A 22,624-nucleotide genomic window follows, 5' to 3' on the forward strand; every position below is an offset into this window, starting at 1 on the left:
GATATTCACCACGCAGATTAGAACACTAGCAACCATTCCCAACACAAGATGGCTACCTACTTTGCCAAGTACACACGAACAACGTGGTAGTACATTCATTTCCTTTTCACATTAACCTAACAGGATTATTAACACATCATGTTACTATACGTTCTCATACGTATTAACTTAGCATACACCGTCCTTTTTCTAGCGTTTTAATTTTGAGCCCATTACGTATATAACACCAGTGCCAGTTCCTACATGGCCGCCAAACACACCTTTTCATACATCTAAGTTACGTCACATCCTCTCTTTACTCGCGACTTTCTTTACTAATAGTGAGGCATAGACACCCGCCAATTATTCACATTCAGACGAGAAGAAGGACACACTAACCCTTTACGAATACCAAGTAAGTGCCACTTCCCACGTTTTTTGCTTAATTTTGATAAACATACGATACGACCCTTCGGGAGTTATTTGCTTATATAACGCGTTACAGTGAACACCGCGTTGCAAGAAGAGTTCTACATTTTGAAATTGTGAAAATATTTATGCAACTTGGCATCATTAAACATCAAGCTACAACATTAGCGCATAGATTCCATAATTTTCCTAATAGGATTCACGTTACTAACACCTTTCGAACCTCACAACCTTATCCTTCAATCCAATATGATAATCCATGCCCTTTGTTTCTGCAAAATATGATCCAAACAAACGACGCACCGTGAATACTTAGTCCCTCCTCTTAAGCACTAACGCACATGCCTTGATAACATTTGTTGATAATATAATGATTACGCATAAACATGTATTAGAGATGTATTGATCTCCTCACTATGATTGCTTACTATGATTTTTTACAGATACGTCCCCGATGAAGGGTTCAATGAACCCGAAATTCATTGGACAAATCAGGACAAACGATAAACATCTGAATAACAAGATGTCTTGTTTAAACTTTGAACTATAAATGAGCGAAAGAATAAGTGATTCAAAAATGACAGAAAAACGCAATAAACAAAATTGTGGAAACCAACAACAACGTTTAATTGCATTTATATTACAAATTTGGCCTCCCAAAGGAGACCCACCAGTGTACTCAGGGGGACACATTCTAGCATGACTGTGCAACCTTTCCGGAAGATTGAAGGTCCCAGAAGAGAGTGCAGCAAGGCCATGGGGGAGAGTGAAGGTCCCAGGAGAGAGTGCAGAAGGGCCAGGGGGAGGGTTCAGGTGTAGAGCGCCATTACCCTCGGGGAGAGTGCAGCAAGGCCATGAGGGGGAGTGAAGGTCCCAGGAGAGAGTGCAGCAAGGCCATGGGGGTGAGTGAAGGTCCCAGGAGAGAATGAAGCAGTGCTGGGGGAGAGTTGAGGTCCTGTATAAATGTATTTGCAGCAAGGAAAGTACAAGTAAAGCACGTTTGTGTTTCTGAACTGTGATGGGAACAAAGATTTTAATTGGATCAAGACACCTTACTTGGTGATGCACAAATGATAAATGCTAACTGAAACCTGTTTTTCACACATTACCATGTGTGTGCTATATAATTTTACCAGTAGAACTGGATGTTTCAAATTTACTAGCCAATTCTACGGGAAATATGTGGCCTGTAAATAACAGTGTGATACTACACCAAGCTTTAGTAAAGTATTTGCAACAGCAGTCTTCAAAATGAGCTATGGCTACACACTACGTCCTGGCCACACTCTTTCTGAATAGGGGTTGTTCATTTGTTATACCTGTTTTTTGTGTCAGGTTTGGATTTTTCACAGTTCCACATGATTACAGTGATGTAAAATTGATGGCAGCATCCCCCCTCTGAGAATTGTTTGAGCACCACTGGCAACAAGGTGCAATTCCTTTGATCCTCGGCATCCGAAGTGCAGCTCACAGTTCAGGAAAGTTCCTTTCCCGTAAGGATTAGGCGCTATGTCACTCATTCCTCCCAGCGCCATCACAGCAAGATGTAGACCTCCATAAGAGGGTGTCCCCCTTACGCTGTCGCCCCTCAAACCCTGCAGGTCCTGAGGAGCGAGGCGCACCTCCGGTGTGTTTTCTCAAACTTATGAGAGTGCCTTGAAGGTGCCCTGCAGCTGTTGCAAGACACTGGAAAGATAGCCCTGATCCTGAGAATCACTAGGAGCTGGAGCTCTACATCCAGTAGGTTTACTGTTCAGAAGGGGCTTTTTCCAGATGAAATGTCAGCGTACATTCAGTGCACACTTCAGCACACGTATATTGCGAACAGGTAGCGAGTGGACTGAGCACTCTGACCACCCTACGCAGTAATGGAGTGTAGCCTGTTTATAAATCCCACCTGCCTGCAGGATGTTGCAGGCGTGGCATTGTGCAGGTGTGCAGACCAGGGTACAAGCAGAATCAACCCCCTTCCATCCGCATCTGCTGCCGAGTAATCCTAACCCATTGCCCCACCCTTTCAGCTCTGCCCTCTTGCTTCCTGCTGAAACGATCCTCGCGCACCTGGGAGAGGTCACATGCATCTTAGAGTGAAGATTTAAATCTCCCGCCTGAAGCATTAGCCTGAAACCTGAGAGTGTTGTGGGTGCATTTATTTATGCTGCCTTTGTTCGGCCATCTAATTGATGCTGGTAATTTCTCGCTCATCTCCATGAGAAAGGCCAGAAGAAACCATTGGCGGGTAGGGAAGCCATCTGGGCCCTGTGGGGTGGGGCAGGGGAGAGGAGGGCCGGCACTGGGATTGGGATCAAACTGCAGACAAGGTCACCCCAACCTTGCTTTCACAAGCAAGCATGGCAAGGTGTCCCCTTCCAACAGGACACAGCCCACCCCAATGCCAAAGGGTACAGCCCCTCCAATCCACATTATAAAGTGCCTCTGCTCTATTCCCACAGTGCCTCTAATCCGCAGGACACACTCTCACTCCATTCCAAACTGTATAGCGCCTTCTTCCAAAAGGACGTTATGTCCCAGCACCCCCACCCCCCAAGTATTTCTGGATATGCACCTTGATCCCAGAGAGCCAGTATCTCAATTCCTTGGGGCACTGTATTTTCAGTTCTAGTACCTCCATACCACAGAGTGCAGTGGCCGGGCTAGTGCTTTGAGAGCTAGCGCCTCCATTCCACAGGGCACAGTACCTTTCCATCTGCTCGGCCGCTGTTCTCATTCCGCAGCCCATGGTGGTTCCAACAGATTGACCCCAAACCCCAGAAACGGGTGTTTGGGGGAGGAGGGGTGTGCTCCGAGGTGTGCAGTGGTGAGAATGAGGAGGCGGACACAGGTCTGCGTGGGGACGGACAGCGGTCAGTAGGTGCAGCCCCCATCCTGCCCTGTAAGGTGCATGCTCTAATTATGCTACTTATTCTGCGCGAGATTCACGGAGTGTTCTCGTATCAGAATCCAAAGCTCGGCAGAGGGATCGACTACCTTTAGTGCAGTATAACCCTGCAGATAAAAAGACCACAGAGCAGCACTTAATAATGCACCACTACTGAAGACAACAATTACACGACTACTAATATTAATTGTAGCGCACAATAAACATAATGAGAGATCTTTGTATTTGCGCTTCTTGTTGAATCCTTGAAAAGAAGTGGCCCTGTGTTGCCGAACTGTGCGCTTTCTTTTACGAGTCATCGTAACTCACCCTAAAGGAGAGTAGAATGGCACAGTGTGCACATATGACCTGCCTGGTGTATAGTTAGATGCAAACACCCTTCTAGTGCCCGTTTGGAATGCTATTTTTATGCTGTAAATGTTTTTAGGCCAATCTCACATTAAACATTATATTATCTTAGCTTAAAAATTGAAAGCTGGTGAATGCAAACACCCTCATCACAGTTCAGGGTAATGTCCATGCGTGTCAGCTTGTGCTAACTTGATTCTGATATATAGGTAAATTAAAAACAAGGTACACGATAAGCACAACAAATAGGTGCATAGAGACAAATAACTTTGGTGTTTGATAAACATGGCTGCCTACGCATCCATCTTGTGCATTGTCTGTGAAACGTCGGCACTGGAGAGCGTGTGCCAATGGGGTACTGACATCGGCTTGTGATAAACACAACGCTACCCGGTAGACTAGTCAATTTGTTGCGGAACCTAGAACTAATTGCAATACAATTTCTGTGAGTGGATTGTTATTGAAATTTTTCCGTAGAAAACGATGGTGAAAAGTTTACCACTCTATCATGACACGTTAATCCAATATGGCGGATTTTTCAAAATGGCTGCCCAGTATTTGAGATATAGGGCATAACTGTTTATATGCTCATGTGTGGTATCTTTTTATATGTTTTCAGGGACGGGAAAGTAAAAAAAAACATCAAAAATTGTTTCTGATGACCATAATATCAAATAATCGCAGAATATGTCAGATAGACAAAGGTTGTATAATTTTTTCGTTGACTTATATGACATAGTGTGAAGGAACGTAAATAATACAATCAACTTTTGAAATAAAAAGTTTGCTATTGTTTGTGTTTTGTAACTTTGTTGTTATTGTTTGTTTTTTTGTTAATCAAAAATGTTTCATTTATGTGTTACAGGTTCTTGCGAGTTGCTGTGAGATACAGTGAAAATGAACATAGAAAAGTATTTCATTTGTGATGTGGTGTTTCAAGAAGATGACGATGTATCTGTACTCACTGAAAGAGGAGTGACTGGAATTCAAAAAACATGCGAGGAGAGAAAAATATCAAAGTTTCACGTTTGTGTTGGGCAGAAAGTTTACAAGAAATGTAGAGCGTGTTTTGTTAACTTGAAAACTCCGTTCCATGAGAAAGAATCGGATCCCACAACTTCTCGTGTTCTACGGTCGTGTGAAACCCCGTTTGATTTTAGAAAAAAAATTGTTTTTTCTGTGGTACTGAGTTCAGTTTATACTTCAGGGAGAGGAAAAAAAATGTGTGGTTTAATGCACGAACATTTGAATTCAAATCATCAGTTTTACAATAATGCAACAAATGCAATGATGAATGGGCAGACAAAGTTAAGAGACGTATCCAAAATGTGTCTGATTTACATGCTATAGATGCATGCTACCACAAACAGTGTTACGTCAATTTTTATACTGGGAAATTCATTCCCGGGCAGTTCACTGATAACTCTCCAATATCTTCAGGTCGACCAGAGGACTCAGTTCACCAGGAAACTTTTCTTCAAGTAGTTAAATACATGGAGGCAAATGATGAAGAACAAACTACTGTTAAAGAACTTGTTAATAATAATTACTGCCAGAAGATAGCCAACCATACAGTTTGAAGCATATGAAACAAAAACTCAAAGAGCATTTTGAAGATGAAATCTTCATAGGAACAGTTGCAGGGACTGCTGATGTCGTTACTTTTAAAAGTACAGCTGCTCGTGTATTGCAAGAGTACCACAGTCATAGCCATGAAGATGTTGAAGAGGATCGAAACAATCTCCTTATGGCAGCTGCTGAAATAATAAGAAATGATATTAAAGACATCCTTGTAGAACCAGAAACATATCCACCCATTGAAAACATGAGTAGTGTTGACTATAATGTGAGCTATATTCCTGATTCGTTAAGGCTCTTATTATCAGTTTTTGTTACTGATAAAACCAACAGAGAGAGAAAAGTAGCTTCTATAGGACAGGCAATTATACAAGCTGTGCACCCACGAGTCTTAGTTGCACCGTTGCAGTTAGGGCTGGCAGTTCAATTACATGACAACACAAGCTCGAGATTTGTAGTTGAACCCGTAAATCATATGGGATTCTGCAGCTCATATTCAGAAGTTCTTCGTTTTGAACGTTCACCTGCAGCAGAAAGAGGAAATACTATACCTATCCTTGTGGAACCTTCTGAAAGTCGTCCGAAATTCGTTCAATATGCAGCTGATAATATTGATCACAATATTATTACAATAGATGGCCATGGTACTTTTCATGGGATGGGAGATATGTGCTAAAAAAGTATGGCCAGGCAATAATAGTATTCGACGGATGTGGAGATACGTTTTCTACAAAATCAGAAGCCCATCTAAAAAGAAACAGAGGTATTGTAGGATCTAAAGTAAATTTCATAACTTCTACCTCCATCGCCATCCAGAAACAATTAATTCTGAGTAATAATGAGAATAAACAAGCCTTCATTGATCAATTTTTGCAAAAGTTACAAGAAGATGGGTGTAAAACAAAGCAAGCTCATAGTGATGCAGACTTCATGGTCGTTTTGGAGGCTATTGAGTCAGCCAAAACTCATCCTACAGCCATTGTTGGCGAGGACACCGAAACTTCTCATACTACTCTTTCATCATTTTCAAGAAACCCAATTTCATATTTTCCTTTGCCCAGAACCTAAGAAAGCTTCCAAAAACATAAACGTGTATGATATCAGGAAATTAGCAAAAGCTTTAGGTAATGACATCTGCTCTCACATCTTATTTGCTCACGCCGTATTAGGATGTGATACCACCTCCAAACTATTTGGATTAGTAAAACGTGACTCCATAAAGTTGCTAAGAAAATCAGGCAGCTTCAAAGAAAGTGCTGCCGTATTCCAAACTTCACAAAAATCAACAGAAGAAATTGAAAATGTTGGTCTTAATTCTTTTATAGAGTTGTATGGAGGAATAACAGGAGACAGCACACTACATGATAGGAGACTTCGAACTTTCACTTAAAAGGCAACAAAATCAACAATACATGTGAAACCGGAAGTCTTGCCTCCTACAGAGGATGCCTGCAAATTTCATTCACTCAGAGTATATCATCAGGTGCAGCAGTGGATGGGTATTCATATGGATCCATTACAGTGGGGATTTGAAGTGAAAGATGGAAGATTTGCTCCCATTAGAATGATTCAAGCCCCAGCACCAGATCATTTATTAAAATTTGTGAAATGTGGCTGTAGCAAGAGTCAATGTGCGACTCTGCAATGTATATGTAAAAGACAGGGAATAGTGTGCACAGATGGTCGCGGAATAAGCTGTTGCAATTCCATGGAAGTGGACATGGACGATGATTGAAATCATACTACTCTTAAACTGAGGAGTGCTGTTTGAATTTATCTCTTTAACAATTTTCATTTGTCAGTGTCATATTGAGAAGTGCTATATTATCTCGTTGATATTTGTTTATCCTTTTCAAATGATGTTAAAATAATGTAAATAAAAAACTAATGTCAAATCTATGTTTGGCATATTAACATATAATTATCGTTGTTTATTGTATTAATCCCAATTTGATGTTATAGTCATCAGAAACAATTTTTGATGTTTTTTTTGACTTTCCCGTCCCTAAAAACATATAAAATGATACCACACATGGGCATATAAACAGTTATACCCTATATCTCAAATAATGGTCAGCCATTTTGAAAAATCCGCCATATTGGATTAACGCGTCATGATAGAGTGGTAGACTTTTCACCATCGTTTCCTATGGAAAAATTTCAATAACAATCCACTCACAGAAATTGTATTGCAATTAGTTCTAGGTTAGCCCCTTTTTTCCACTAATTTGACTAGACTACGGAGCCTCATGCCGGCTGTCACAACAAGCACCCCTGTGCCCGGGTAGGGGCAGGGCCAGGCATACGGGCCCAACGGTGTGCACTATAATATTTCCACGCAAGTGGCACCCCGCCTTCTGCCGTGAGCCGTAGATACCCTCCCACCTTCTGCCCATGTCAGACTGGAGGGAGCGTCAATACCTTTCACTTTACCTCCACATGCGTCACCATGTTTCAGGCAACTCTCCTAAAATAAAATAAATTAAACCTACGCCCAAGGCAATGTTTGTGTGATTATTTTGTCTCATGGTTATTGATTAAATGTGCATTTTAGCAATGTCCGCCGCCGAAGGGGCCTCGAGGGCCGGTGCCACAATGGCCGCCAGAGTCCAACAAGGAACCGGTTTGTGCCACCGGGAAGCGCCCTGAGGTAAAGCGGGAAGCGCTACCCAAGCGGGAAACTCGCACCGGAGAGGCGCCAGGTCACCAGGCCAATAGGGGGCCTGATAAGGGTTTGCACCCCCGCCAAGAGCTACGGCGGGAAATGAGAAAGGGGGGATATAAGGCAACGCTCCCCATATTATAGCTCACTTCTGCATCGTGGAGTTGGGGAGCGCGCTGAGAGTTGCTAGAAGTTTTTTTATAGAAGAATTGGATGAGTTTGTAACTGCCGGAGATGCCAGCAATGAATCACGAGAAAAACGTCCGTGTGTCTGGACTTACCAGCACCTACAGCCAGAACGGCGGTGATCAGGGGAAGATCGCGGCAGGCATCACAGGACACCACGTGCTAACATGGCGGTGCTTATGGGGGCATCCCAGCCAGGGCACAGGACAATCTGACCGGGAGATCCTGCCAGGAGTGAAGACGGCCAGCAGGTCAGGTTTCACAACGCTGGTGGGTCGGTGCGGGCGGCGGTGCCCCCGAGACTGCTGATGATCATGGAGTAATCAGAGGCGTAGCTAGAGCTCGTGGCACCCGGGGCTATCCCTCAGGTTGCCGCCCATGGCATCCGCAGCCCTGTGATTGTGTGAGCTTATGTCTCGGACTCGAATTTTGAATCTCACCTCACTGTCAAATTTCGGGCACAAATATTTCCCACATGTATCATTGGAATGCTAGTTTTACATTGGTCTATTAACTAGTGCAAGTAAGTGTTAACTATCTGAACTCGCAGTTGTAGATTGGCAGCGCACAGCTCCCCGGGGCCACTCGCTTAATTATACTGGTGTGATTTTTTAAAATACTTTTAAACATATTTGTCATCCTACCTGCCTGTGACCGCTATGTGTGTCTCACAGGCTCTCCCAAGGCTTGCCCAGCAATAATGCTATCACGCACATGCTCACTGTGGCGGCCGGAGTCCTTAAGTCAGCTGACTAATGAATTTATGGTATAGGCCTGAGGCAATTGAGATTTGTGTTAGGGCCTCTCACACCCTGTTATAGTCTGGGCCCAGGTCCCATGTGAGACAGAGAGAGCAGCATGGAGTTTAGTGATTCTTCCCTCCTGGTTTATTATTTGAGCTCTCTCCAAACAGCCGCAGTGCCACATGTTCACAGACAGGTGCTCTCATCAGCGTGCGTCGTGACTGTCACTCGAGACAGACTACTTTTGCACTTACCTGCGTGAATCTGGATCTGAAGGTGGGGTGTTGGATTTAGGGGTCTTTCGACACTTGCTGTGCTGCAGGCTTTAAACAGCAATGCAGGGTGGACTGAATACCCGACTGAAGACCAAGCTGCTTCTTTGCCACGGGCAGAAAACAAAATGTCAAACTTTGCCTGAAGTGTTGTCTGGTGTATTTACACTTGGTGTGTAACTTGTCACTCGCTGTGTGACACTAAAGATATTTATGCCAGGACATCAGGGCAGGCTCTGGTGATGCTCCTGCATACTACAACTCTGAATGACTCATGTGCACCCAGCAATACCCCTTCTACATTGGTGGGGTCCAGTAAAGATCTGTGTTCTCTACTAAACTGTTGTCTTGTATTGTCAGAGGCACAGCTTCGCTCCAGTGGTTCTACAGCCTAACCGCAGGCCCTTGCTCTTTTTGGTGTTAATTCTTAGTGGAGCCATGTGACCTGCTTTCTAGATGTCCATAGCTGTCCTTTTAATTATTGTCAGCTGCAGCAGGCGTTTGCAGCAGTTTTAGATCTTCTGAGAGTTTTTCATTGCTCAAATGGGTCCAATTTCTGATATTTATGTTTCCTCATCTTTATTGCTTGATTTTTGCTCGCAAGAAAGTGTCAAATGTCCCTCATAACCACACTGAAATTAGGAACATGTCACACATAGCAATCTGAAACCTAGGTTAGTCCCCCCCCCCACCTCTTTTTATAGGACTTGTGCCTTCTGCCCTGCCACTCACCAAAGATCCTTTCCTCCCTTCATGACAACCGTTTAGCTCTTACCTTCCTCATGCACCAGTACTCCACAGTGGTGGCACGGTTTCTTCCGTAGGGGTTGGTTCTGCTGTAGCCTATCGCCCAGCACTGCCACTGCCCCAGACTCGACTCATAACTGCCAAGGTGCTATGTGTGCTATTTTCATACTTTAAGTGTAATTATGAGTTACATTGCAATGACTATGAGTGACACTTTCTCCTGAGCAAAATCAAGAAATTAAGATGAGGGAAACATATAAATATCAGAAATTACTCCCATTTGAGCAAAGAGAAACTCTAACAGCTGCAAAGCACCAGAAATGGAAGGGAACTACCCTAGTGCCCCTGTAACCTGATTGGACAGTGGCTTCAGACACTCACCTCAGACACTCTGCATCGGGCAAGGCTCAGGGGAGTGAGGGTGAGGCACACATAAGTTACAGCCAGCCAGGGCGGTGTTGTGTGTAAAATAGTATGTCCCGTTATGAGAAAATCCAAACATAGTAGACGCTGACACACCAAAAGAGGACGGGTTAATGTTTGACATAGGCAACAAAAGGGGTGTGCAGTTTCATTTTTTTTATTAATCCACCATACGTTTTGGCAGGAGGAGCACTTCTTTATCAGTTTCCCAGCTGACGACAGATGTCCCATTAATGTTAAACACAAAAGCCTGGAACAACTACTAAAGTCAGAAAGGCTAATGGTAATAATGTGGAAAGTGTCTAGACTATTGGCCATTCAGAAAATGACATTCCCCATTTGTAACGTTGAAGAGACGTCACGTCATGAGCACAGAGAAAGCTATATATGTATATGTACTGTAGCACATAAACAGGTAAGCGCTTTCAGCCAAACAGAGAGAAAATAAAAGAGCTGCATTGGAGACACAGTGGGTTCAGGTGCCTAGTGTCTGTGGACTGATGCTGGGCTGCACCAGTTGCCTTAGGTGATAAAATATAACGTGCACTGTTTTAAATCGCTTTCTGAGCATGTATTTGACAAGAATAACTTTCTGAATTATGTTGCTCAACGACACTAATGTATATTGCGATTTTCAGTGCTACAGGACGGTGAATGCAAAAGCAGAAGAGCTAATAAAACATAATACAGGTTGTGCTTTAAATTCATTTAGGAAGCAGTCACGGTATGGGACATCTATTCAGGGAAGCACAAACCTTTCCCTCCCAAAGCTCGAGGTTAGCACCTCTCAGTATGTAAGTCAAAGTATCAATTTATGAAAAAAGTGTCTTACTATCATGAAGCATATAAGTCAAGTGCCTGCTTACGAGATCCTAAACACCTTTCATCGCTGCCAAGGTTTCAGATTGCTTATGTGTGACATTTTCATAATTTCAATGTAAATATGAGTGACATTTCAATGACTGAGTGACACTTCTGCTCGAGCAAAATCAAGTAATGAAGACGACTGAAACATATAAATATAGGAAATTGCACCCATTTGAGCAAGAAGAAACTCTAAGAAGATCTGAAAACTGCTGCAAATGAACTGTGGCTTTGCTGTTACTCAATATTTGTGACTGCTGTAATTTCTATTTTTATGCTCTTTGTCTATCATATATGGCCCAACGCCATTGTGCGGTATCATTTATATGCCTTATATCATTATTTGTAAAGCGCTCTAATATTTTTCAGCCCCTCTCTCACAAATTGTTCATTTGTTTTCTATTGCTGCTCATACCAATGTAGGGTGCTAGAGCACTTTACACCAGACAAACATTGTACCACACAATGACTCTTTCATGGGTAATCCAGTCTAGCAAAATGTTATTTGTAGCACATCTCCCCTGACAACAGCTGAAGTGGTTTCATAGGTAGTTATGCAACTGAAGCGATTTGCAGTGTTCACAAGCATTTTGCCTGGTGTACTGCAAGAAATAGAACACACGTTTGAAAAGAGCAACTGGGGGCCCAAGCCAGCAGGATATTTGAAACTGAAAATATCCCGCAGTGTCACTTTAGTACTAACACAGGCAGGCACGCACAGGCTTTAACCCACCGCGCTATCTCACTCATACTGTTTTTTTTTGTCTAAATCTAGATGCTTATAAGGCGTGAGGTTTACGGCTAATTGAAGAGATGCGTGTGTTGTGTTGTCGTGGTTACGCACTTGTAATGTACAAAGGTCAATTCAAATGATATCATCAGTATCCTAATGACCATTATTAAAACTTCAAAAAGCCTTTCTATTTTGGCCACAATTTAGAACAAGACAAAGACAAAAGGGCGCCAGATATCATTGTTCACTGACTGAAAAAGAGTTCTAACATAATCAATTCACAATAATCCCCCTCCCTGACTGTGCCGCTCGCTGCCATTTATTGTGTAAATCAGAGAGGCTGGTGACACTTACTTGGGCAGTGGTCGCAAGGTCCGGAGGAGTGTGGCGGTGGCGCTCCAAGAATTGCTTGATGACACACCGTCTCTCACAGCAGTGGCTGCAGGCTCAATTATGCCACTACTGCACGCTGTGAAAATTCGGGTTTGCCGGCCGTCTCATTTAACAGTCACCCTCCTGGCTGGCAGGCCGGTGAGTCCCTGGGCGGGCGGGGCCATCTAATGGCACGCAGGTTATGTCCTGGCGGCCGCTGCTCCCCGGTCACTCACTTGATTTCTCTTTGACTCCCCATGGGTCTGGCATTATTAAATTGAGGGGGTTTAAGGAAAACGGCTGGTGATAGGACCCGGTGGGACTGGTGCGAGCGGCGAATATATGTCGTTACTACGCATTCCGTTCCAACGCATGCCTTTACCACGCATGCGTTACAACGGAATGTGTTTTCCACGCTTTGCCGTTACCGCGATTTTACCTTTGCTCCGCTTTTTCTTTTTTGGGGGGGAGACCGCCCCAAGCCCCCTTTCTTCTTTTTTTTCCTTTTTCTGCAGGTCTCCGCCGACACTGAAAACGGCTGATGCTTTTTTTAGGATTAGGATGACGTTGTTCCGTGATGACGTTGCTTGCGTGGTGAAGATGGTCGTTGAAGCATTACCCGTTGTGAAGACGTTTACGAGGTAAGTGTATCGTTGTAAATGTAATGCGTGGAAAATGCTTCGTGGTAAAGGCTGTTTCCCGCGAGCGGCATGCAGCAGGCGCGACGCTGCAAGCACCATATTTGAATACATTTGCGGAGCCGCGCAAATTCAGTGGCAGCAGGTTAACCAAGACTCTTAAATTCAGCGTTGTATAAGACATCGACTCCGGTCTGCACTCTGCAGAGGTGTATGCAAGGCTGGCTGCAGGCAGGTTCAGGCCATGAGTTACAGCGGGCCCGGGCCACGGCAATTTGATTTTGCCGCCCAGGAGCGGCCCGCCTCCAGTGATACTAGTGCTGGCGAGCGCGTGCGTGCGTGGTGGTGCAGCGCGTGACTCGCGCGAGGGCTTGCCAAACATTGTTCCCAGGGCCGTCATTGGCAACGCGCTACAAGATTGACGGCCCTGGGACAGGATCCACTGACAACCACAAACGGGGTAAGACGCGAATGCTGCACTGCAGGCAGGATTTACAAGGTGCGCCTACTCTTCACGCGGGGGCCGCGCGGCACGGGCGGCGGCCTTTATAATTTATTTGGGGGCACTGACACTACTGCAGTGTCAGTCAGTGAGTGTTCCTAAATAAATTATAAAGCCCGCCGCCCCCAAAATAGTGCTGCCTGGGGCGGACCGCCACCCCCTAGCTACGCCACTGAGTAAGGTGAGCAAGGGTCGGAAGTATTAAGGCCCATTTGGCACAGAGCGACAGGGAGGCGGGGCCACTTTGTATGCTCGGGTTAATCCCGCTTCAAGCGGAGCGCAGTTAGCCTGGCACAGGCAAGATCTTAGGGGCACAACATTTGCAGCAGGACACACCAGGGTTCCCTTCGGTCCCGGCGAAACTACCATGGAAGTGTTGAGGCCTCAAAGCGGCCTAGAATGGTTACCTCGGCCCCACTCCCCAGTGAGCAAGCGGCAAAATCTGTGTCGTGTCCTAAGAAGATCATACCCTGAGTGATCAGTTTCAGGGTTTGCAGTACCCTGCCTTATAAAGCAAGTTAGGTCTGGGGGTTGCGGGCAGGTGTCAGTTGCATACTACCAGGTGGGGGCACAGGCTCCGCTCGAGTTTGACTGCCCATGGTGATGTCACAGCTCAGCCTTTCATCCATTGGGGTCACGCTCCGGTATAATTGTACTATTACACGTTTTGGTGGGCAGGGGGTATGTTGCAGGCTCCCAGGTTAGGAAGCATCTTCTGCTTGTGTTTTACTTTTGACACTGCAGCTCAGCCTTTCATCCTTCATGGTTGCTACACTTTACTGTTTAGGCAAGCTAGTGTAGGTGTGTAGGGGCAGATGACTGTCACACGCTCCCACGTTAATAAACTGTCGGTGCCTGGGTTTGTCCACTGAAGTCAGCAGCCTGGCTCAGCCTTTCATCCTTCAGGGCACTAGATTTTACCAGACAAAGCAAGTTATTGTCAAAGCTAATTCTTATCACGTTCACGTGTGGGCGGGTGGGGGTTCACGGATACCCCCATGTTGGTGAACAGTTCCTGCCTCGGCCCAATTAAAGGGTGCGTATAAAAAAAGAAAAATGCTCCACAAACCATATGTAACCGTGCGTGCTAAAAGGAAGCTACAATTATGAACCCCCTGCACTCAGGTAGGAGAAGCATACCCATAGTGGAGACCCCCTAAAGGACGTGCATGCATGTGCAGGAGGCTTGGTGGACAATGAGGGAACTCCCTACGGGGCCGGCGCGCATGTCGTGTGCCCATATAGACACCAACAAGTGGCTATAAATATCCAGGTTCCCAGATCCAAGCCAAACGTGAGTTCTTTACACCGTGGTAGCTATCAAACCACCAGTAGTAAATGGGCTTCCTGGAGGGAGGCCAGAACTTTATTGGGTATGTTTAACGCAACACAGGCAGGACAGACGGTTGTGATGTCCTTTGGTTTGAAAAATGCACCTGCCACTTTCAAAAGGCTGGTGAATAAAGTCCTCACAGGCCTTGAAGACTACAGTACAGCATATCTTGATGATGTAGCTGTCTTTAGCTCCACCTGAGAGGATCACTTGGTCCACCTGAAGAATGTTTTGGAGGCTCTGCAGAAAGCAGGCCTCACTAGCAAGGCCACCAAGTGCCAGATAGGGCAGAGTAAGGTTGTGTACCTGGCCCACCTTGTGGGTGGAGACCAGGTTCAACCATTGCAGAGCAAAATCTAGACCATCATTGACTGGGTTGCTCCTACTATCCAGATTCAGGTCAGAGCTTTTTTAGGCCAGACTGGGTACTGCAGAAGATTTGTAAAAAAATATGGGTCTATAGTGACTCCCTTGAATTATCTTGCATCAAAGAGAATGCCCAAGAAAGTTCAGTGGACAGTTAGCTGTCAGAAGGCATTTGGGGGCATATCAACAACAACCGGCGATAATTAACGCTGAGCGCACTTAGCGCTCGGATAATTATCGCCGACTAGCGCCAATTGTTATCGCTGAGATAGTGTGCTATTAGCAACGCTTATCTCATCAGCGATAAAAATCCTAGCGCTAACTGGCTAACCTGAGATTATCGCTGGAAACCCAGCGATAATCTCACGTTAGCTAGTTGATAGGGACTCACAAACTTAGCCATGATATCCACCTTAAATAGGATATCATGGTTAAGTCAGTCCTGAAGCAGGCGTAAGGAAATTAGCGATAACAGGGGTTATCGCTACTTTTCCTGACGCTATGCTTCATAGCGTTAGGTTTGCTGATAGGAGAAAAGTCGCATAGCGACATTTCTCCTGTCATGCCAGGTCAGGAACGCCCACTTTGCATCTCATTAGAGATGCAAAGCTGGGAGTTAGGAATCCTGACGCTAAAGCAAGGTTAGCGTGACCTTGCTGATGAGGCGATAAAATTATTGCCGCTTTTCATCCGAAAACGGCCGCAAAAGCGGCGATAATTGTTTATCGCCTGCTTGTTGATATGCCCCTTGATGATCTCAAGCTGGGCATGTGCACTGCTCCCATTCTGCAAAGTCCTGACTATTCCAAACAATTCATTGTCCGAACAGATGCATCTGAGTTGGGGGTAGGGGCTGTGTTGTCGCAACTTAATGCAGAGTGTCAGGATCAACCAGTAGCTTTTATTAGCAAAAGGTTAACCCCAGAGAGAAACGTTGGTTAGCCTTTGAGAGGGAAGCCTTTGCTGTGGTTTGGGCTCTGAAGAAGCTGAGGCCATACTTGTTTGGCACTTAATTTATTGTTCAGAGAGACCATAAGTCCCTCTTTGGATAAAACAGATGAAGGATGAAAACCCCAAACTTTTGGGGTGGTCCATTTCCCTACAGGGGAAAGACTATACAATGGAACATAGACCTGGGAGTAACCATGCCAATGCAGATGGACTCCACTTTCCACTTAGAGCATGAAGACTCAACTGTGCAAGGTTAGTCTCATCTCCTTAGATTTGGGGGCGAGGGGTTGTGTAGGAAAGTTGGATCTTCTTCTTATGGTTACCCCCACTTTTTGGCTAGTCTGACTGGGATCCTGTTAATTAGGACCCCAGTCTACCTGCTTTCTCCTTAAAATGTTATGCATGTGCTTAGGTACACTCTCGATTGGATACTGGGGTGCCCTTGTCAGTCCTTAGTATATGCTACACATGTACCTAGGGCATAGGTACCCCAGAGGCCTCCCATGGGCTGAAGCATGTCTTATGCCACCCATAAGAAGCCATGCAAAATGGAACTACAGGCCTGCCATTTCAGCCTGTGCAAGCTGGTGCTTGCACCTTACTTTAGATATAAGTTTACTATAGCTGTAGGTCAGTACACTTAATACACTTAATACCTATAAGTCTGCCCTATAGCAGGGTTTGGCAATCCTGAAGGCAGGGTGCTGGGTTTTACATGAGAGGGTGCCCCTGCATGAGCAGAGCCCCTCTGCAGTCTTCGGAGACCATTCTCCCGAGCTGTCGGTGACACAGCCAGACATATAGGTAGAGATGCATTATATGCTTACCTAAAATGCTATCTTGAAAACGGCTGCAACAAAACATGTTGTGTTTGGTATCAAACACCTTGGATTCAAACCGCCACACTGGTAACCGGAGGTATGATTACACCCTTCTGAAGCAAGCTTCGTGGGGTCACCGGTCTTCCCGGTACCAGCCTTGTCGACCCGGGCAGCACAAAATGGTTGCTGCGACCAGAGACACATTTCTGCCCTCCTGCTGCTGAGCCAAGCTTGAGCAGGGGAAGGCAGGACAATAGGCCTCCTGTCACAGGGAGGTGTGACTTTGTGAAACTGCTAGAGGTCCCCTTGTGACTCCTGTGCCTTCAGCCTGTGGGTCCATTTGAGGGACAACACTGATTTATTTGGGCTCCCCTGGTTGCTCCAGGCCTGCCCTGACTCCCATTGCTGTGGTAAGTCTCCTGGTCCTTGCTGGGCCAGACTGTGACCTTTTTTGACCTTCTTCATTGGTTGCCGCTGCCAAGGCTTCTTGGTGCTCCTGCCGGACACTGACCCCTCAGCACTCAACATCCTTCATGGGACAGCTCATATCCAGCTCCTGTTCATCCTTGACATCTCCTGGTCCCCGTGGCTGCAGAGAAAAGGTTCCCATCTTCACACCTGAAGCACCCGACATCTGTGGCATTCGTCTACCGAGCCCCTGGTCACTCCTGAGTGACCCAGACTCTGTCCCCTCTGCTTTCAGGTTCCTTCCTTCAAGAATCCACCTGTGGGTTCCACCAGACACTTTTATTCTTTGTAGCAGTGGCATTTTGTTGAAGACTACCATCGAGAACAATGGGGGTTTCCGACGCCACTTTGGCCCTATGCACCCGGCTTCCCGGGGTTAGGTAACTCTGGTACTTTGGTATCCACGGTTGGGGTGGCTCTCCAACCTGCTATGTTCTATAGGGTTTCTTCATAATCCACTGGGAAGAGTCCTTAAACAATAAAACTGCAACCACAACTCTCCCACTGAATTGTACGTAGCACACTGCACCCATCCTCCGTGGGGTCCCTCCTTACTCACTTTGGGTGGTTCCTTTGGGTCCCAGCAATTCAACAACCTCTAGACACTGTCTTGACTTGAGTCGTGGTTCTTATACCACTATTTTAGTATATGGTTTGGTGTCCCCCTGGAGCCCACTGTGCATTAGTGCTACTCTTACGTTTGTTTCTGTTCTACAGTATTGTGTGTTTTGTGTTCATCTGCGTGTAGCAGATACTGTGAGGTATTTAAGGTGTGTTATATTAATAAATACATATGTTTATAACTACTGTGTGGCTCTCCTTTCATTTAACCAATACATTAAGGTTACATTATGGTAAAACAAGGTGCTTAACATTCCTTCAAGACTAAGCTTGAAGGCTGCTCTCCAAAGCTACCACTTGGATAGCTTTCTAAGGTTATCTTTGACCTCTTAAATCACCATAAGGGTAGTTTGGACTGGTACAAGGTGCCCACTTTAATTAGTGGACAACATATACCAGGCCAACTTCTGACAATGTTTTGTGCCATGCCTGTAATGTATATACAATCTTCTGCCTAAATGTATCCTTTGAAGGGCGGCCTCTTCAGGTTTTCATAAGTTAAGTAATGTACAATCTGCGTCTTACATTTGCCTGGTAAATGATAAAGTGAGTATTCAAGAAACAAAGTGATGAGTAACTTGAAGGTAAAAATAAAAGGCTACGCTGGGAGGATCAACTATCTGTGTTTTGTCTAAGCCTGGGCAAAGCACTACGCTACGCTCGCGTAGTTTGCAAAGTTTGCGCTACTTCGCACTACGCGAATTGCACGTTGCACAGTGCAAACACGTGCAGCATAGCGTAGTGCAGCGGTCAGTTTTTGCTTGCTCGCGGTCCTCAACGTCAAGCTGGCGACCACGAGCAAGCAAAATGACATCCCCGCAAGACTTTTTCCTCGTTCGCGATCTGCAACATCAAGTTGTCGATCGCGAGCGTTGAAAATAAACCTCCCGGCAAGATTCTCAACGCGGGGAGGTCAAGTTTCTCATTGCGAGTGGTCGCGTATTTTCGCGACCGCTCGCGATGAGAATCTACCAGTCCACGTTGAGAAAGCTGCTGCTCGAGTAAAAATCTACTCGAGCGGCAGAAAACGACAGTTCACACTGTGCAAGATGCCGTTTTCAATGATTGCACAGTGCGGACAAGCATCCAGCACTGTGCAATCATCCCCGAACAGGCTACTATGCAGTTCGCTTAGTGTTACGTGTAGCTCGCGTAGTGCGAAATGCACTTCGCGTTGCTGCGCAAAGCCCTACTTCGCGAACTACGCCCAGGGTTAGTTTTGTCGCTATGTGGAATGGGTTTGCGTGGCGGGTATGGATTGACAATCAGTGGGTGCGACTTGCGCATTTATGCACACTATGGGGCATATTATCAAGGCAGGCGATAAAATTATCTCTGGTTTAACGGCAGAAAACTGCAGCTAAAACGGTGATAATGGGCTTGATAATATGCTCTATGGAATTCCAATTGAAGCTCAGGTTAGATGTCTTTCACATCCAACATGGGCTTCAATTGGAATTCCATAGAGCATATTTTCAAGCCCATTATCGCCGTTTTTGCGGCAGTTTTCTGCCGCTAAAGCGGCGATAATTTTATCGCCTGTCTTGATAATATGCCCCCAAGACACTGGTACTCTAAGCCTGTCCTGAAACCTGAGCTCCACAATGTTAGATACAGATTGATGCTTCGAAGTGCACATGTTTTCATCAGCACCCTCACCCTGACACAGAGTTTCGCTGTTATTTTGCTTAAAAAAGGGAATAGAACATCAGTCCGGCAGGTTTCTGGCATAGACTCGTAGCAAACATCAGGCAGAAAGGGGATTTTAACTGTGCGCATACAGGGGCATATCAACAACAACCGGCGATAATTATCGCTCAGCACACTTATCGCTCGGATAATTATCGCCGGCTAGCGCCGATTTTTATCGCTGAGACAGCGTGCTATTAGCAATGCTTATCTCATCAGCGATAAAAATCCTAGCGCTAACTGGCTAATGTGAGATAATCTCACGTTAGCTAGTTGATAGGGACTCACAAACTTAGCCATGATATCCACCTTCCATAGGATATCATGGCTAAGTCAGTCCTGAAGCAGGCATAAGGAAAGTAGCGATAACAGGGGTAATCGCTACTTTTCCTGACGCTACGCTTCATAGCGTTAGGCTTACTGATAGGAGAAATGTCCCTTAGCATTTCTCCTGTCAGGAACGCCCACTTTGCATCTCATTAGAGATGCAAAGCTGGGCGTTCGGAATCCTGACGCTAAAGCAAGGTTTCACGCGTTAGCGTGCCCTTGCTGATTAGGCGATAAAATTATCGCTGCTTTTCGTCCGAAAACGGCTGCAAAAGCGGCGATAATTTTCTATCGCCTGCTTGTTGATATGCTCCACAGAGTTCTAGACGCAGGCGCATGTCACTCATGCATATCGCACACGTAGCATATGCATACAGCTCCCAGTAGACTCGTATGGAGAACACATAAACATGACATTTGATGGAATTCCGCAAAGCTCACTTACTAATTGCACATAATCCGGGCAAGCTAGCCGCAAATCTTGGTGCAATAGGCTCACCCTCATGACCTGACATACATATAGAAAACGCGCTTAAAAACACACACACACCTATGCACAAAAAGTCCACACACTTCACATAACAATACACAGAAAGCTGTCAGACCACAAAATATACCGTTCACAAATGCAAATATATCCTTGAAGTCTCAGCTGCTTCCTCCCATGGGCATCTACCTTTCTTTGTCCGTCCCCTTTTTCACACTTGAAGTAGGGCTGGGTTATAATTACCCGCACAGAAAGCTTATTGTGCGCACTGCAGGAGACGGAACTGCGCGGTGGAGGAAGGGATCACTCCACAGTCCAAAGTTCGAGTATCTGCACTGTGTGCAGTTGACAGGAAGGAGCAGTGCTATGTTCTGAGGGGCAGAGTTACGTTCCCTGGCGCATCCCTGCAAATCAGCAGGGATGCGCCAGGGAAGATGCGTCACGCAAGTTTGCCCTTGTGCCACTGCAGATGCACCGCATTTAGAATGCATCGTGGCGCAAGGACAAGCAGATGCGTGACGCATCTGCTGGCGTAAGGTTGGCGCAGTGCTGAAGCTGTGTCGCAAGCGCGACGAAACTCCAGCACTGTTCCAACCTGCCCTATCCCTAACATGGTGCGTCACGCCTTACGCCTGCTTGAAGCAGGCGTAAGGATTTGACGCACCAGCGTCGGAAAAGTGACTGCGTGAAATCTCGTAGATTTCACTGCGTCACTTTTCCGAGGCTTTTTCCGACGTAACGTCCACCCTGCATACATTAAACCTGACGCAGGTTTAATGTGGCGCAGGGCTTTACAACGTGATGCATCTCCCTAGATGCATCACGTTGTAAATCTGTTGCAGCATGGCGCTAGCTTTGCGCCGCCGCTGTGTCACAAAAGTGACGCAACGGCGTTGCAAAAGTGGCGCACAGGGCTTGTAAATCAGCCCCTGAGTGTGTAGATTTGGAGAGTACGAGGAGGACTGCGCTCTGAGCGCCTCCAGCCTAGCTCCGTGTATTCTCCTCTGTGGCTCAAACGAAAGGTAGCCTTTCGCATGCATAGCGCCACTTACAAAAGTGTGCGCTTCTAAGCACCCCTTAATTCATACCCGAGGCAAGGCAGCACTGGAAGCAAGGATTGGGACGAGATAGCGCACTCTTCGTGAATGCGCTTTAGGTCCTTGGCTTGATCTGGCAGTCGTAAAAAGAAGGTTGCCTGGATTTCACCTTCGCAGAAGGCACCTAGGATTTGGTACTTGGGAGGAGACTAGGAAATAAAAGCGCTGATTGTGTTTTACACTAAATGTTAATAATAATAACAGATTTGAACTATCAAGCCAACCAAGCCGATTCGTTTTTTATGTGTTTTGACAAATTAAACATGGTCTCCACCTATAGGTTTTTATACTCAATACAATTACACCCTTGTGCCTGCCACACACCTATATTTATGTATTTGTTTCTTCATCGGTTTTTGTTGGGTTTAATTTCAAGGATTCACGATCCTTTTTCAAAATCATGGCATTTTCTTTTACTAAACAGAGACTTTAATGTTGTGACCCATGTAAATATCCAGATTCACCAGCTCCTCCCCATTGCACTTCTGTCACACAGTATTCCGGATGTGCCCTCTGGAACTGGACATAACTACCCAGACGTGCTCTCCATAAATGTCTTTTTATGGCATTCTGTAGTATGGAGTATCCTTGTGTGTCTATTTAGCGCGAGGATACTCTGTGATATTTTGTGGTTTGTTCCACACTGAAAATGCTTCTAGCTTACACGTCAAGAATTTTCAATTCTATTATGGACACCTACTGCAAAATTATGTTATGTTATGTTATAGAGATTTTGTATAGCGCCTCTCACCACCGGTCTCTAAGCGCTTAAACAGAAAGAACATAACATACTGTCACCCCAAACACCCACTGCCATCTCTGGTTATGCCGAAAGTGATGCTTTTGTAAATAAGTACGTCTTAAGTGTTTTCCTGAAGGAAAGTAGCTGAGATTACAGCTGCTGATCACTTAAAAGTAAACAAAACTACATTACCCACTGTTGCAGGGATGCTGTACAAACACAGAACTATGCGCAGGATTATAGGACCTTGGTGTATAGGGACTGGGTCTTCCTACCACCTTGGTACCCACGAGCCCAGGACCGACTAACTATAGTGTCTCACTTGCTCTTCTCCTCACTCACAGAGA

General features: G+C 45.5%; 1 protein-coding gene across 2 annotated transcripts in view; it reads left to right on the forward strand.

Annotated features, from left to right (window-relative positions):
* Positions 1–327: 327 nt before the first annotated feature.
* The window catches only part of LOC146816609 (cysteine-rich venom protein-like), a 559,639-nt gene continuing 537,342 nt past the window's right edge, over positions 328–22,624 (forward strand). The window contains exons 1-2 of one of the 2 annotated variants that reach the window (XR_014962922.1): positions 328–394; positions 4,521–7,702. The gene's annotated coding sequence lies outside the window, so the exon portion shown is untranslated. Of the gene's footprint in view, positions 395–4,520; positions 7,703–22,624 lie in introns of those variants that run through there. The other variant, XM_085610485.1, reaches the window with a different exon arrangement.

Source organism: Triturus cristatus, chromosome 6 (assembly GCF_964204655.1).
Source record: "Triturus cristatus chromosome 6, aTriCri1.1, whole genome shotgun sequence".
In the NCBI taxonomy this organism is placed as follows: domain Eukaryota; kingdom Metazoa; phylum Chordata; class Amphibia; order Caudata; family Salamandridae; genus Triturus; species Triturus cristatus.